The 17,453-nt window shown below is 35.1% G+C and overlaps 1 protein-coding gene and 1 non-coding gene across 2 annotated transcripts in view; both read right to left on the bottom strand.

Annotated features, from left to right (window-relative positions):
• LRRIQ1 (leucine rich repeats and IQ motif containing 1) overlaps positions 1-17,453 on the bottom strand; it is a 189,669-nt gene that overhangs the window by 16,008 nt on the left and 156,208 nt on the right. The window lies entirely within an intron of this gene.
• Positions 7,157-7,262, bottom strand: LOC116640153. The gene has a single exon (XR_004300980.1). It is a non-coding gene; the product is annotated as a U6 spliceosomal RNA (small nuclear RNA).

Genomic DNA, 17,453 nt, shown 5'->3' with positions numbered 1-17,453 from the left:
GTAACTGCTGGCTACATATGCTCCTTTTCTTCAAAACACAAATTTGAGTAATTTTATTTAAACAAATTGTTAAACTTTTTTATTATAAAAGGAATACATTCTTATTATAGACAATTTAGAAAAGTAGAGAAAAGTAAAAAATCAAAAAGAAAAAAAAAAGGAAAGAAAATCCACAAAAATCCCACTATCCAAAAATAACCCCTGGATAATATTTTTTAAGGCATTTCCTTGTAGTTCTTTTTTTAATAGATTTTTTTTGTTTTTGTTTACATAAAATTGTATGTATTCTATACATCCTACTTTTCTGTTAGTACTATAACAAATGTATTCTATGTAATGGAAATCTCATCCTAAACATAGTATTAGTTGTTATACACTATGATATACCAACTTGTTACATGATAGGTTTCTAATTATCTATTTAATTGATCTGTTTTTCAGGTGGAATTAAAGACAACATCTATAAAACTTTAAATATTTTGAGAAACGATATAATCTATATTGTCAAATAGTTGTAAAAGCTTTCACCAATTTACCATAGACTATTGGAGATTACTCATTTCACTGAGTCCTTGGTCAACACTGGGATATTAAATATTTTAAAGTTCTTGATAATATGACAAAAATGTTGTCTAATGTGGACTTAATTTATACATTTTTACTGCTAGTGAGATTGAATGTTATTCCACGATTACTTATTAATTTTAAACCGAATAGCGTAAAATACTTTCTTGTTTTCCCCAGTTCTGCTGGATCCTAATATTTCTCTTTCTGTTTTTAATTGACCATTCATAATCCTTTATCTACTGGTGCAAATATTTTCTCTTGCCTATTGTTTGATTTTAGTTTCTACTGTACTTTCAAAAGGAGCAACTTTCTTTCTAGGCATACAAATTTATTGCTAAATATCTTCTAAACTACAAGTCATTTTCCCCTCATAATTTATAGGTTCTTATCTCCCAATTCAATAAACTCATGTAAAAGAAGATATAAGTTTTCAGGGACAAATTCTATACTCTTTGAATACTTTCCCTTTCACACTAAAAGATATTGGTTAACAAAATTCTTTTAAGAGAAGTCTACTCCTCGTTTCTATTTCTTCACTTTCCATTCCCACCTTAAATTATTGCAATTGAAATTGTCCTTACTGAGCACTGTCTTAATCTAACAAACACATTTATTTCATCTTAATTGACCTCTCTGCTGAATTCAACTACACGGGTCATTTCTTTTGTCTTAAAACTCTCTTTTCTGCAGGACATTGAAACACCAGACTTCAAGTGCTCCCTTTCATGCTTCTTTATAGATTCCTTCAGATGTGTTCCTCATTCTACAAGTATCTAGGACCCCCACCCCACCCCACTCTTTGCCTGGCACTGCACTGACTTCTGATGATAGTCAACCAGATAGACATTGTGTATTACTTCATGGGGCTGGCAGCTAAGTATTGCCAGCTTCTATTTTATTCCTGTTCTCATATACAGCTGAACTTCAGAATCACAGCTTGTTTTTACCATCATCATCCTACTAAATCTGTTTTGCCTCCTGAATTCCCAAGTCATCCAGACCAGGTATTCTGGAGTCAGCTTTGGCTGCTCATGACTTACAGTACCAACATCTAATCAGAAACTAGATCTAGTCTACCTGCTCGGTATGTCACTAATAACTGGTTCCTCCTTTCTATCCCCACTACCCATTTTACTTCAGGCTCCATTTTGAAAGAAGTGAGCAGCCTTGTATATGGTGACGTAAGTGCAAAGGTACCTTTCTGACCTATCACAGTAGAAGAGGCACCCTTTCTCCTAAGCACAGTGCTTTCAACTCTGCTCTGGATCCCAACCTTTTCATAAAATCTAGGATCTCTTATTTATCAGTATTTTCTTTTCTTCCGTATTTCTAGTATCTGTCAGAAATGGCTTTTACCTTCCCCTCTAGCTACTCTTCTCTCTCCTTCCCTAATCAGATAAACTTGGTAGATAAAGACCAGTCTCTGTTGACTTATTACAATTCATGCTTCAGCTCACTGCAAGATGCCTTCTTCATTGGAACTGTTCACATCAAGATGACTAATACTGCTAAATCCTTAGGACTTTTTGAAGTTACTATCTTACTGACTCCTCTATAATATTATTATACATTGTTGTCCGGTCCTTCCTTCTTAAAAGTCTTATTTCCTTTGGATTTTGTTTCATTACACCTTCTTGTTTTTTCTCTGACCTTTTGTCTAAACCCCAGTCTCCTGCAAGGGCTCCTCCTCCCTTGTCATCCCTTCTGATCTCAGGATTCTTTTTTGGGGTTCGAACCTGGCCCCATTTACTCTTAGGCTAGACTTTTCCTGTGTGAGGATATTCATCCAACTTCTTCAATCACCTTCATTATTTCCTTCTGAAACATGTATTCATCCAAAGCTTCGACACTTAGACATCCTACAGATAATATAAACTGAGTATGTAAAAAAGCTGAACTCATGTATTTTCCTACCTTTTACAAGGTCCCATAATGCTACCACCATTGTCAATATATAAGTCAGAAACCAGAGTCTTTGATCTTCCAACACTGCATTTATTACTCAAATTAAGTTGGAGATGCCCTCTAAAGGTTCCTATAGAGACTCCATGATAGCATTTATTACATCATATTTTATTTTCCTATTCATGTGTCAGTTTTGCCTACTATAAATAAGCTCTTTAAGGGGTACACAGTAGGATAGTGCTCAAAAATATTTGTGAAATAATGGAATAATTGTCATAGTTGATTAATGGTCTGTCAGTGCCCTGACAAAAGTAGAGCTGGAATTTAGATTTTTAGCATGTAGACAAACCGTTTGGTGCATTGCGGAGGGTAATACATTCCCATACATAATTAACTTAATCATTATAATAGAAACTTTAGCTCTGAAAGTCATGGCTAGTTTGAGATAAAAATTGACAATGAAGGATGGCAAATTTAAAAAAAAAAACTACTACATCATATAAGGCTACTTTCTAAAATGTCCACAGTGTACACAATCCTAGAGGAAAGCAGTTCAGCTTTAAGAAGTTCACTGAAAGAAATGAAGTCTCTTTTGGAATTAACGGAAATATTATTCTTTTCTTCATGAAAAACAAAATAAGTGTTCATTAAACCCATATGCTTCAAATAAATGTTTTCTAAATTACCAGTATAGCATAAATATCCTACATAGAGGGAGATTAAGATTCAATTATCATTTGGGAAACACACAAAAAGCTAATTATTTATATTTTAAATATATATGGCAACCCTCCCATGACTATTTTCCTTTCCTTTAATGGTCTTTCTTAGTAATATAATAAAAACGTATTCTTGGTTTCATGGATAGAGATGAGTTCATCTCCTTACCAAAAGCTTTTGGAGGACATAGTTGCACGATGAGCAAAATGGAAATGTTTTTGGTAACTTTGATAAATGGCTGATTCTATGTCTCTCATGCTGGAAACACTAAAAATATGTTTCCATTTTAAAGTATAAGTGGTCTGTACATGTTTATTAAAAGAAGTTATTGCATCATACTTCACAAATAAATCACAAATAAAATTGGAGTTTGGCATAAATGTTACACTAACAGAATTTTAAATTCATTAACATCTGTATAAATACTTGTTGATAGGGTGTTTATGGCTTCTTCCTTAACCAAGCCAATCTGTTGCTGGGAATTTGACAGTGTTGGCATGAAACCAGTAACTCTCTAAGATCCATTTGTGTGTGACAAGCAACATTCCTATTCTTTTAAAATATATTTAAATATGTAATTGATCACTAAGGAAAGTGACTTCATGAATAAAGAAGAGGATTGTTGTTGCAAAACTTTAAAAACAGAAATTTTGGGAATAGAGCCAACGCTGTATGTAAGGGTCAAAGGCTAACAGCAGCACTAATCGCTCCTTTACATATTTCACTATATTTTATGGGAGGGAGGCTAAAAAAAAAAAAAGTATTAGAATGAAAAATACTTGCTAGTTTCTGATATTTAAATTAATTCTCAAAATTTGTCTGTTTGGGGGTTGGGTGATACATAAAGTATACGAATGACCTTTAGGAAAGTAAAGGAGAAGTTAGTTACTAAATTGTCTTCTAAAATCTATAGATTTTGCAGATACAATTTTCAATATTATAGAATTGCTATATTTAAGTGAATCCCTCTGGAATAACAGAACCATTCTTTCACAAAGTCTATGTAGTTGTGCATATTAACCAATTATAACAAGTCTTCTGTATTCAACTTATATATGATTCTACTTGAAAGGATATGTTTTGCCATTTGTATTGGTCAGTTGAATTTAAACTCTTCACTATCTTTATAGTAAAGCACCAAATACTACATAAAGAGTCATTCTTTAGTTTCTTCTGTGAGAGCCACATAAGTCAAGAAAATTGCAGGTTGTTAAAGTCATGTAGTCATATGTATAGTCATATTAATGTATAATGTGTCTCCATGTTTGCTGTTAACCAGAGCCAGGACAAGGGTAAGTCAAGTGGGGCAAATGAAATATTTTACTTTAGGCACAAAATTTAAGGAGGTAACAAAAATCTCAGGAATCAAGGTAAATAATATTTTAATGTAATATTTTAAAGTAAAAACTAATGCAAAAATCCTAAACAAAATGTAAAAGTGTTAAATGACAGGATCAGTAACAGTGCTATGCCAAGCTATTTGGGAACCTGAGATAAAAGGAAAAATAAGTAATACTGATCCTTCACTGTCATGGCATTGGCAGGTTTACCCATTTCTAAGTTACAGTAAGTGTTAACAGGATATTACTTTTAGAACTACCCAGCAGTCGGGGCACCTGGGTGGCTCAGTCGTTAAGCGTCTGCCTTCGGCTCAGGTCATGATCCCAGGGTCCTGGGATCGAGCCCCACATCGGGCTCCCTGCACCGCGGGGAAGCCTGCTTCTCCCTCTCTTACTCCCCCTGCTTGTGTTCCCTCTCTCTCGCTATGTCTCTCTCTGTCAAATAAATAAATACAATCTTTAAAAAAAAAAAAAAAAGAACTACCCAGCAGTCATTGTCTAAGATTGCATTTTACATTTCCAATGAATCTGGCACACCACTTAATTTTTCACTAGAAAAGGCTCTGGAATTGTGATATATGAGAAATTAATTCTAGGATAAATTAATTCAGTCTATATTGAAGAGTCTACACTTTAGTCATTTATCTGCCTCGCATCTATCTTGCACGTAATAAGTTGTTTTTTTTCACTTACTGTGTAATGTTGGGCAAATTACCTACCTTCTCTCTGTCTGTTTTTTCTCCTAAAATGTATATGATAATATAAAGTAATAGAACATGTATAATGCCTAACATATATTAAGGATTTAATAACTCTAGCCATTTTGCTATTTTTTTAAGTTAAATGAACTCTATTATGCATAGCCTTAATGCTATCTCAGTTGCCATGGGCCAAGACTTAGCTATCCTGGAGGTGAGACTATCTGTAAGAGTCTCTAAATCCAGGCCAAGATCAAGGTTCCAGGGGGTCACTGGAAGGATCCCAGGATTAACCACAAAACTAGACAGAACAATTTTCTGGGGGGAGTCCAGGAAGTCCTTGTTCAAAGAATTCCAAATCTATAACAGGTATTTTTTTAAATGTATTTTATTTCATAATATATGAGGATTTTAGTGTGTCTTTAATAAAGAAAAGTTAATTTCCAAAAGATAACAAGGATACACAGTCCTAATTGATTTCAAGTTATTTCAAATAATTTTTAGCAATTGCTCAGTAATAACCATGAAGGAGGTTCCATTGACATGATTCTCTCCTGTTTCACTCTCTCAATTTAATTACTCTTGGAAAATATTCCCATATCCAACCTAGACTCCCTCAGGGAGTGTTAATACAGTAGGTCATCCAAACTAGGGCCCCACCCAATAGAATATTGGAGAGGCAGATGATGTAAGTAGGTTGGCTTTCAAAATAACACGGTCATAGTGGCCATATAAATATTACTGCCACCTGTTTTTTGTTTGTTTGTTTTTGTATAGTTGGACTTCAGGTTCTTGACATATATAAAAGCTTCTGCTCTTGGTAAAAAGACATCACTAATTCTACTCATTTATGTATATTTATTAATCATGAGCCAAATATATGGTTGATTTCCTTTACTAGTTTTATTTCAAAAGAAGTCAGTAAGTGGTATTATATTGATACACTAATGATAGAGGAGTGATGGATCCAATTAAACATCTTTGTATCATTGTAATCATTGTTTTTTTATAGCTACAAAACAGAAATACTTATCATACATATGGTTTATACATTCATAATGCATTTCTCATTGACTATTAATTTCTGCCTCTGATGATTTCTCTACCTGTCAAATAAGAATACAGATATGTTTCTGTTACAGACAGAGCTAACATCACATATTGAATATATATTAAAATACTGCTTGCACTATACAAAACTAGTAAATATAAGTAAAAATTGTCTTTCACAATTGTTTTTTAGAGAAAGAGAGAGAGAGAGGGTGGGGCAGGGCAGAGGGAGAGAGAGAGAAAATCTTAAGCAGGCTCCACAACCAGCATGGAGCCCAACTCCAGGCTCAATCTCACAACCCTCAGATCATGACCTGAGCCGAAATCAAGAGTCGAACGCTTAAGGGACTGAGCCACCCAGGTGCCCCTTTTTCACAATTTGAATGACAAACATATTAGAAACTAACAATCCTGGTCCAAAACTTATTGTTTCCCATAGGTTCATTTAAACAAGTATCCCCATAGACTGAATATTTTGGTTTTCTAAGTGTATACTTTATTAATGCAGAATTTTTATCTTTCATTATATTTTGTTTAGAAAGATAGATTTTTATTTTATGTAGCAGAAGTTCATTTGTAAATGAATCAGGGCCTCCATTCATTGATTTCACTTTTAATTGAAAAGATAGATAAAAGTATTATTAATCTATTTATACTCTAGTGAGGAAAAAAGTCAAGATAGGCATTACCAGTCTTCCCTACAAAATTAATTTTTAGCTTTAAACTACTTATATAAATATTGATTTGGGGAACATCTTTATTTTTTTGAAGGGGAAATTGGGGGTGGGGTTTGAAGCTGGAAGGGACTTCAATTGGTCAAGTCACTTTGCTTATCAGAGACATAGTTTTGTCATTCATCAACATTAGAAAGGAAAGCAAAATATGGAACACTTTATGAATCTGCATTTTATCCTTGTGCAGAGGCCATGCTAATTTTCTCTATATCATTCCAATTTTAGTATATGTGTTGCCAAGTGAGCACAGAAAGCTCTTTTTATCATTTTATTTTGTTGTGATATATACAATGTACACAAAATATTGCATATAGCAGGTGTTTACAATTTTAGGATTTATAAGTAATTATAAGTATGTAAAGATTATATATTATATAAATTATGCATAAATTGTTTAAAATTATTGTATAAATACAAATATAAATACATACTCCATTTGACCTCTTATCATTAAAAAAAAAAATAGAACACAGCTTGCACATAAGTCCTGTTCTAAAGTCTCTTCTCTTAGGGATAACCACTATGCTAAATTTTATAACCTTGACTTTCTTGATTTACTTTATAATTTTTCCTATCTATGTATTAAGCAAGCTTTGCTTGCTACAATTCTGTGGGTATTCTCTTGTGTTCATTTGTTCAATATTGTTTTGAGATTCATCTTTGTTGCTGTGTATACATGTAGTTCATTATTTTTCAGCACTGTACTATATTCCACTGTATGGATGTATTAGAGTTTATCCATTCCATTGTTGTTGGACACATGGGCTGTTTCCAGTTTTGGACTATTAAGAAAAACACTACTCTGACTATCCGTGTACAAGTTTCTATACAGCAAGCATTTAAGAATGCCCTCTTTAATACCCATCACCAGGCCAACCCATCCTCCCACCCCCCCTCCCCACCAGAACCCTCGGTTTGTTTCTCAGAGTCCACAGTCTGTCATGGTTTGTGTCCCCCTCCGATTCCCCCCCCCTTCATTCTTCCCCTCCTACTATCTTCTTTTTTTTTTTTTTTGAACATATAATGTATTATTTTTTCAGACGTCCAGGTCTGTGATTCCACAGTCTTACACAATCCCACTGTTAATTTTGGAACAATTTAAATCTTTGAAGTTTAGTATTTCAATTCATAGATTTATTTAGTTTTTCTTTAACATTCTTGATAGAGTTTTACAATTTTCCTGATAAGGTCTTGCACATATTTTGTGAGACACATTCTTTGGTATATAATTTTAAAAATACTATCACGGCACTGTGAATTGTGTAAGACTGATGAATCACAGACCTGCACCTCTGAAACAAATAACACATTATATGTTAAAAAAAAAGGGGGGGGGAAGATAGTAGGAAGGGAAAAATGAAGGGGGAGAAATCGGAGGGGGAGACAAACCATGAGAGACTATGGACTCTGAGAAACAAACTGAGGGTTCTAGAGGGGAGGGGGGTAGGGGATGGGTTAGCCTGGTGATGGGTATTAAGGAGGGCACATATTGCATGGAGCACTGGGTGTTATATGCAAACAATGAATCATGGAACACTACATCAAAAACTAATGATGTAATGTATGGTGACTAACATAATAAAATAAAAAAATACTATCACATCTTCTTTATCCATTCATCAGTTGATGGACATTTGGGAGAGGGAAACAAGCCACAGTGACTCTTAATGATAGAGAACAAACTGAGGATGGATGGAGAGAGGTGGGTGGGGGATGGGTATTAAAGAGGGCACTTGTTGTGATGAACACTGGGTGTTGTATGTAAGTGATGAATCACTGAATTCTACCCCAGAAACCAATATTGCACTGTATGTTAACTAACAAAATAAAAAAAAAAAGTACTGTCACAGGTTGAAAATTTTTTCCTTCCTGGTTGCTTGCCTATAATGCTAGGTTTAAGATTAGAGTTAAGGTTAGTTTCAGTATCATATTTTTCTAAGACTTGATCATTTTCTCCAAATTTTCAAATGTACTGCCATAGGGTTGTTCACAATATTTCCTTACTATAGTTTTAGACTGTATCATTTGTCATCCTGCCTCATTTTCATTGCTGATACTGGTTATTTGTGCTTTCTCTTTTATTTTCATAATCAGACTTGCCAGGAATTCATCAAATTTCTTTCAAAAAATTTAGCTTTATTGATGAATTGATTTACTTTAAAAAAATTCATTGGCTATTGCTTTTATATTATGATATATAGATTTTTTTATTATTTAGTTATTTTTTAAAATATTTATGATTTTTTGACTCATGAATTTTTCAGATGTTTCCTAATTTCCAAGAGAGTAAAGATTATCTAGTTATATTGATTTATCATTCATTTATAGTATTAGTTCATTATTAGTACTATCATCATTAGTATTATTGGTATCATTCATTTATAGTTTATTAGCATTATATTCAAAAAACATACTGCACATGATTTCAATTAAGTAATTTTTTAAAAGATTCTATTTATTTATTTGACAGAGAGAGACACAGCGAGGGAGGGAACACAAGCAGGGGGAGTGGTAGAGGGAGAGGCAGGCTTCCCGCTGAGCAGGGAGCCCGATGTGGGGCTCAATCCCAGGACCCTGGGATCATGACCTGAGCCGAAGGCAGACGCTTAACGACTGAGTCACCCAGGTGTCCTTCAATCCTTAAGTAATTTTTGAGACCTGATTTAAGGCCAGTATAAGTCAAAGTTTTGTAAATGTCTTGTGTGCTTCCTCCAGTTGTTGTTTTATATATGTCCTTTAAGCAAATGTTATTAAATTGGTTTATCAAACCATGTCTTTACTGATTTTTTTGAGTGCTTGTTCTATAAATTAATAAGAAAGATATAATAAAAATCTCAATATAGTTTGGAATTTTTGACTTCTCTTTGGTACTTCTTTAATATAAAATAACAGCATTCATTTTTTTAGAGCAGTTTTAGGTTTAAAACAAAATTTGAAGGTATAGACATTTCTCTGTATACTCCCTTCCCTTACATATTCAAAACCTCTCCCATTATTGACATACTTCCACTCCCCACCACAGTGGTACCTTTGTTATAATCTATGAACCTACACTGAGACATCATAATCATTCAAAGTCCATAGTTTATATTAGGGTTCACTCTTGATGTTATACTTTCTGTGAGTTTGGACAAATATATAATGACAATGTATCCATCACTATGGTATCATGCAGAGTAGTTTTCACTGCTCTAAAAATCCTCTGTGCTCTGCCTCTTGACCCCTTCTCCCCAATCCTGGCCCCTGGCAATACTGATCTTTTTACTATCCCCACAGTTTTACCTTTTCCAGAATGTCACATAGTTGGAATCATACATATAATAGCCTTTTCAGGTTGGCTTCTTTCACTTAGTAATATGCATTTAATGTTCCTCCATGTTTTTCATAGCTTGGTAGCTCATCTACTTTCATTGTTGAATAATATTCCATCGTCTGATGTGCTACAGTTTATTCATTTATCTACTGAAGGATGTCTTGGTTGCTTTCAAATTTTGGCAATTATGAATAAAGCTGCTAAAAATATGTGTGTGCAGATTTCTGTGGGGACATAAGTTTTCAATTCATTTGAATAATTACCAAAGAGTAAGATTGCTGGATCATTCAGTAAAAATATTTCTAGTTTTATTTTTTTAATTAAAGATATTTATTCATTTGAGAGAGAGAGCAAATGAGAGCACAAGCAGTGGGGAGAGGCAGAGAGAGAGGGAGAAGCAGACTCCCCACTGAGCAGGGAGCCTGATGAGGGACTGGATCCCAGGACCCTGAGAACATGACCTGAGCTGAAGGCAGACACAACCGACTGAGCCACCCAGGTGCGCTATTATTTCTAGTTTTATAAGAAAGTTCCAAACTGTCTTCCAAAGTGGCTGAACATTTTGCACTCCTATCAGCAATGAAAGAGTTCCGTTGCTCCATGTCCTTGTCAGAATTTGGTGTTGTCATCATTCCAGATTTTGGCCATTCTAATAGGTGTAAAGTGATATCTTGTTGTAATTTACATTTCCTTGAGGACATAGGATGTGGTACATCTTTTCATATGCTTATTTGCCATCTGTATATTATCTTTAGTGAAGTGTCCTTAAGGTCATTGGCCCATTTTTTAAACTGGGTTATTCATTTTCTTTTTGTTGAGATTTAGGAGTTCTTTGTATATTTTTGATAGTGGCCATTAATTAGATAAATGTTTTGCAAATATTTTCTCCCAGTCTATGGCTTGTCTTCTCATTCTCTTGACATTGTCTTCAGCAGAACACAAATTTTTAATTTTATTGAAGTCCAACTTATCAATTATGTTTCATGCATTGTGCCACTAGTGTTGTATCTAAAAAGTCATAGCTATGCCCAAGGTCACCTAAATCTAGATTTTCTTCTATGTTATATTCTAGGAGTCTTAGAGTTTTGCATTTTACATTTAGGTCTGTGATCCATTTTGAGTTAAATTTTGTGAGTGGTATAATGTCTGTGTCTAGATTCATTTTTTTTTTTTAATATGAGGATATCCACTTTGTTCTTCCACCATTTGTTGAAAAGACAGTCTTTACTCTGTAGTATTATCTTTGCTCCTTCATCAAAGATCAGTTGACCATATTTGTGTGGGTCTATTTCTGGGTTATCTATATGCTTTTCCATTACTTGTTTATTCTTTTGCCAATACCACACTGTAGGTTTACAGCAAATCTTGAAGTCAAATATTGTCAGTCCTCTAAATTTGTTCTTTTCCTTCAATATTGTGTTGGCTATCCTGGGCATTTTGCCTCTTTATATAAATTTTAGAATCAGTTTGTTAATATCCACAAAATGACTTGCTGGGATTTCATTTAATCTATAAATCAAGATAAGAAGCACTGAAATCTTGCTAATATTGAGTTTATTTATCCAGGAACATAGCATACTTATCAATTATATTGAGTTCTTTGATTTATTTCATCAAAGTTTTGTAACTTCTCTCATACAGAATTTATACATATTTTGTTAGATTTATACCTAAGCATTTAAGTTGGGGGTGGCAATGTAAATGGTTCTGTGTTTTTAACTTCAAACTTCACTTATTCGTTACTAGTATATAAGAAAGTGATTGGCTCTTATATATTAACCCTACATCTGAAGCTTTGCTATAATTGCTTATTAGTTTCAGAAGTTTTCTTGTTGGTTCTTTTAAATTTTCTATATAGATGATCATGTATTCTGAAAAAAAAATTCATTTCTTTCTTCCTATTCTGTATACCTTTTATTTCCTTTTCTTGTGTATTGCATTAGTTAGGATTTCCAGTACAAGGTTGAAAAGAAGTGGTCAGAGTCAATATCCCTGTCTTGTACCTGATCTTAGTGGGAAAACTTCGTATTTCTTACCATTAAGTATGATGTTAACTGTAAGAGTTTTGTAAAAATTCTTTATCAAGTTGAAGAAGTTCCCCTCTTCCTGGTTTATTGAGTTTTTATCATAAATAGGTGGGTTTTGTGAAATGTTTTTTTGCTTCTATAGATACCATGTGATTTTTCTTTTTTAGCCTGTTGATGTGATAGACACACTGATTTTTGACTCTGACCACATGTCAGCTTTTTTTAGGATTCTTTATTTATTTGAGAGAGAGAGAGTATGAGCAGGAGAAGGGGTAGAGGGAGAAGCAGACTCTCCACTGAGCAGGGAGCACAATGCAGGGCTCGATCCTAAGACCCCAGGATCATGACCTGACCAAAGGCAGACACTTAACTGACTGAGCCACCCAGGTGCCCCATGATTTTTGAATGTTTAACCAGCTCTACATATATGGGGTAAGTCCCAATTGGTCATTAGATAATGTGTAATGTGTATAATTTTCTTTATAAATTGTTGGATTTGATTTGCTAATATTTTATTGAGGATTTTCTGTATCACATTATTGAAAATCCGTAGTTTTCTTTTCTTGTATAGTTTTTGTCCGTCTTTAGTATGAGGTTAATTCTGGCCTTACAGATGAATTAGAAAGTATCCCTTCTGCTTCTATCCTTTGAAAGAGATTATAGAGAATTTGTATAATTTCTTTCCTAAATGTTTGATAGAATTCACCAGGAACCCTTCTAGGCCTGGTACTTTCCATTTTGGAAGGTGATTAATTTTTTTTTTTTTAAAGATTTTATTTATTTATTTGACAGAGAGAGAGCACAAGTAGGCAGAGCGGCAGGCAGAGGGAGAGGGAGAAGCAGGCTTCCCGCCGAGCAGGGAGCCCGATGCGGGGCTCGATCCCAGGACCCTGGGATCATGACCGGAGCCGAAGGCAGACGCTTAACGACTGAGCCACCCAGGCGCCCCAACCTTGTTTTTCCATTTTACATTAAGGATATAGGTATCTCAATAATCATTTACTTTACACTTGATTTGGTAGTTGAAAACAAGGAGTTAATGTAAACCTAAGCTCACAGGGCCTTTTTATCACCTAGACTTGTTGACAAACTTTTGGTAAAATTCTCGTATTCTGAGTAAGATTTCTTATTTCCAAACCCAGAGTCTTATATACCAACCAGAATATTATCAGAATCAATATCCCTGTCTTGTACCTGATCTTAGTGGGAAAACTTTGTATTTCTTACCATTAAGTATGATGTTAACTGTAAGGGTTTTGTAAAAATTCTTTATCAAGTTGAAGAAGCTCCCCTCTTCCTGGTTTATTGAGTTTTTATCATAAATAGGTGGGTTTTGTGAAATGTTTTTTTGCTTCTATAGATATCATGTGATTTTTCTTTTTTAGCCTGTTGATGTGATGGAGGGAGAGGGAGGGAGAGAATCTTAAGCAGGCTCCACTGCCAGAGTGGAACCTGATGTGGGGCTTGATCTCATGACCCTGAGATCATGACCTGAGCCAAAATCAAAATTCAGATGTTTAACCAACTGAGCTATCCAGGCACCCCTGAATATACTATGTTCTTTTTCTTTATACTATGTTTCTTTTTCTTGGCTTCATTTTGGATTGAGTGCTTCTTTTACTTTATTGTTCTGTTTTGCTTTTTCCCACTAGTGTGGAAATAACATTGTTTGTATATATTCATTTTAGTTTTTATCCTGGAAATCATAATATATATGGTTAACATAATCTAAAATTAACAAATTTTTCCCTCCTCCTAGGGAATTTAAGAATCATAGAATATTTTAACTCAACTTAGCTCCATTTTGACTTATATGTAAATTTTATCTGATTTGACTTGTGACATTTAATTTCACTTGTGACATTTAATTTCACAAGATGTGATTATTGCTATTCATACTGTCAATTTATGTTTGATTTTACCAACATATTTCCTATTTCTTATTTTTTTCTATTTTCTTGGCACATGGAGTTTTCATCTGGGATTTTCTTGAGAAAAGGACTGTTCCTTTAAATAAGTTTGTTTAATAAGTGTCTATTAGTAGCAAACTCAGTTTTTGTTAATATGAAAATGTCTATGGTGAGGTCAGCTGGGAAGATGTCAGAGTAAGAGGACCCTAAGCTCACCACTTCCCATGGATACAACTAGATAACAACCATAATCAGCATAAATAACCCAGAAAATGACCCAAAGACTGGCAGAACAAACTCCAAAACTAAAGGCAGGGAAGAGGCCACATCAAAGAAGGAAAGAAGAATGAAGGCACAAGGAGAATGAAACAGACTGTGGATGTCCGCTTTAGGGAGGGAGCTGGTGGCACAGAGAAGGGTAGAAAACAGAGTCACACCAGGGAGCCCACAAACAGGAAGGACAAATTTCCATAATACTTGCCTTTGAAAGTGAAAGGGGCTGAATTTTGAGAGTTCTTAAAGCCAGTGGGGCTTAAAGCCTGGAATTTTAAAAATCACTGGGCTTGACTCTGGGAGAGTGCAGACAGCCTTAGGAAGTGGAGCCCCGACACTTAAAAAGACAGTATGACAAACAGCCAATGCAGTTACAGTGTAGACCCAGCATTTGAAAAACACCAGGGGCAGATGGGAGGGAGAGTGATCTGTTTATCTCAAACTGTGGCCCAGAAAGACAGCAATCATCGGGAGATCTCTCCAGGAACAAAAGAGCTGGCAGGTGCCATTCCCTTCCCCTCCCCTCCAGCATAAACAACAGTCACCTGCAGAAAACAGCATGGTGTCAACACTCAATTTTTGTGTGCACCAAGCCCTGTGCTTAAGTGGATCCGCCCTTCCCAGTCATTCTCTCTTCAGTCCCAGTGCCGCAGGTCCCATCTTCAGAAGACTGGTGCAAACCTTGTTAACACCACATATCCTGACCCACATGTTGTGCAGGACCTCAGTTCCAGAGGTGGCAGGGGCAGATCGTAGGCAGACCACCACACACCTTGCTGGCCATAAGACGCAAAAAGAGCCTCTGCAGACCACTGACTTGAAGGAAAAAGAGGCCAAGACTCAACAGCAGAGCATATGCAACACACAAAGGAGACACTCCCTGCAGCACCAGGACCTGGGGAACAGGACCTCTTCTTCATAAGGGTATTATCAATAAGAGCAAGAGACGTAGCCGACTTTCCTAACACATAGAAACAGACACAGAAAGTCAGACAAAATGAGGAGACAGGGAAACATCTTCCAAATGAAAGAAGAGGACCAAATCACAGCAAGAGACCAAAGCAAAACAGATATAAATAGTATGCCTGATAGAGAATTTAAAGTAATGATCATAAAGATACTCACTGTGCTGGAGAGAAAAGTGGAGGACATCAGTGAGACCCTTAACACAGAGATACAAAAAAAAAAGAACCAATCAGAGATGAAAAGCATGATAAATGAAATTAAAAATACACTTGATGAAATAAATAGCAGGCTAGATGAAAGAGAGGAATGAATTAATGACCTGGAAGACAGAGTAATGGAAAGTAACAAAGCTGAGCAAAGGAGAGGAAAGAGAATTATGCAAATTGAGAATAGTTTCAGGGAACTCAGTGACTCCATCAAGTGTAATAACATCCACATTGTTGGGATCTCAGCAGAAGAAGAGAGAGATAAAGGAGTAGAAAATTTATTTGAAGAAATAATAGCTGAAAATTTTCCCTAATCTGGGAAAGGAAACATATCCAGTTGCTGGAGGCACAGAGATCCCCCAGAAATTCAACCTAAGGAGGTCCACACCAAGACACATAGTAATTAAAATGGCAAAAAGTAGTGATAAAGAACAAATTTTAAAAGCAGCAAGAGAAAAGGAGTCAGTTACCTATAAGGGGAAACCCCATGAGGTGCTAAGATTTTTCAGCAGAAACTGCAGGCCAGAAAGGAGTGGTGTGATATATTCAAAGTGCTGAAAGCGAAAAGTCTGCAGCCAAGAATACTCTATCCAGCAAGACTATCATTCAGAATAGAAGGAGAGATAAAGATTTTCTTACACATACAAAAACTAAAGGAGTTCAGGACCACTAACAAGAAATGTTAAAGGGGACTCTGAATAGAAAGGAAGACCGTAAGTGAGAGTATGAAAAAGAAAAAAATACAAAAGCAGTAAAAATAAATATTTCTTTCAAAATCAGTCATGGGATTCATAAAATAAAAGGATGTAAAATATGATACCATATACCTAAAATATTGGTGAGGGAGAGGAATAAAGAATGGGTTAAACTTAAGCAATCATCAACTTATATAGACTGCTATATGAAAGATGTTATATGCAAACCTAATGGTAACCACAAATTAAAAACCAGTAATAGATATGCAAAGAATAAAGAAAGAGGAATTTAAGTATATCACTAAAGAAAGCCTACAAACCATGAAAGAGAGCAAGAGAAGAAAGGAAACAGAGAAAATCTATAGAAATAACCACAAAAAAGTAACAAAATGGCAATAAATACATATCTATCAATAATTACTTTGTTTTTTTTTTTAAAGATTTTATTTATTTATTTGAGAGAGAGAGAGAGTGAGAGAGAGAGCCCAAGAGGGGCTAGGGTCAGAGGGAGAAGCAGACTCCCTGCTGAGCAGGGAGCCCGATGTGGGACTCGATCCCGGGACTCTGGGATCATGACCTGAGCCGAAGGCAGTCGCTTAACCAACTGAGCCACCCAGGTGCCCCAATAATTACTTTGAATGTAAATGGAAAAAATGCTCCATTCAAAAGACATAAGGTGAAGGATTGGGAAAAAATTGACCCATCTGTATACTGCTTATAAGAAACTCATTCAGACTGAAAGACACCTGCAGATTGAAAATGAGGGGATGGAGAAACATTTATCATGCAAATGGATGCCAAAATAAAGCCGGCGTAGCAATACTTACATTGGACAAAATAGACTTTAAAACAAAGACTGTAATAAGAGACAAAAGGACACTATATAATAATAAAGGGGGCAATCCAACAAGAGGATATAACAAAGGTAAATATTTATGCACCCACCATGGGAGTACCCAGATACATGAAACAGTTACTAACAAACATAAAAAATAATTGATAGTAATATAATAATACCAAGGGACTTTAACACCCCACTTACATTGATG

This window comes from Phoca vitulina, unplaced genomic scaffold (genome assembly GCF_004348235.1).
Source record: "Phoca vitulina isolate PV1807 unplaced genomic scaffold, GSC_HSeal_1.0 scaffold19, whole genome shotgun sequence".
NCBI classification, from domain to species: Eukaryota; Metazoa; Chordata; class Mammalia; order Carnivora; family Phocidae; genus Phoca; species Phoca vitulina.
Note: the sequence above shows the minus strand (reverse complement) of the source record. Positions and strands in the feature narration are given on the sequence as shown.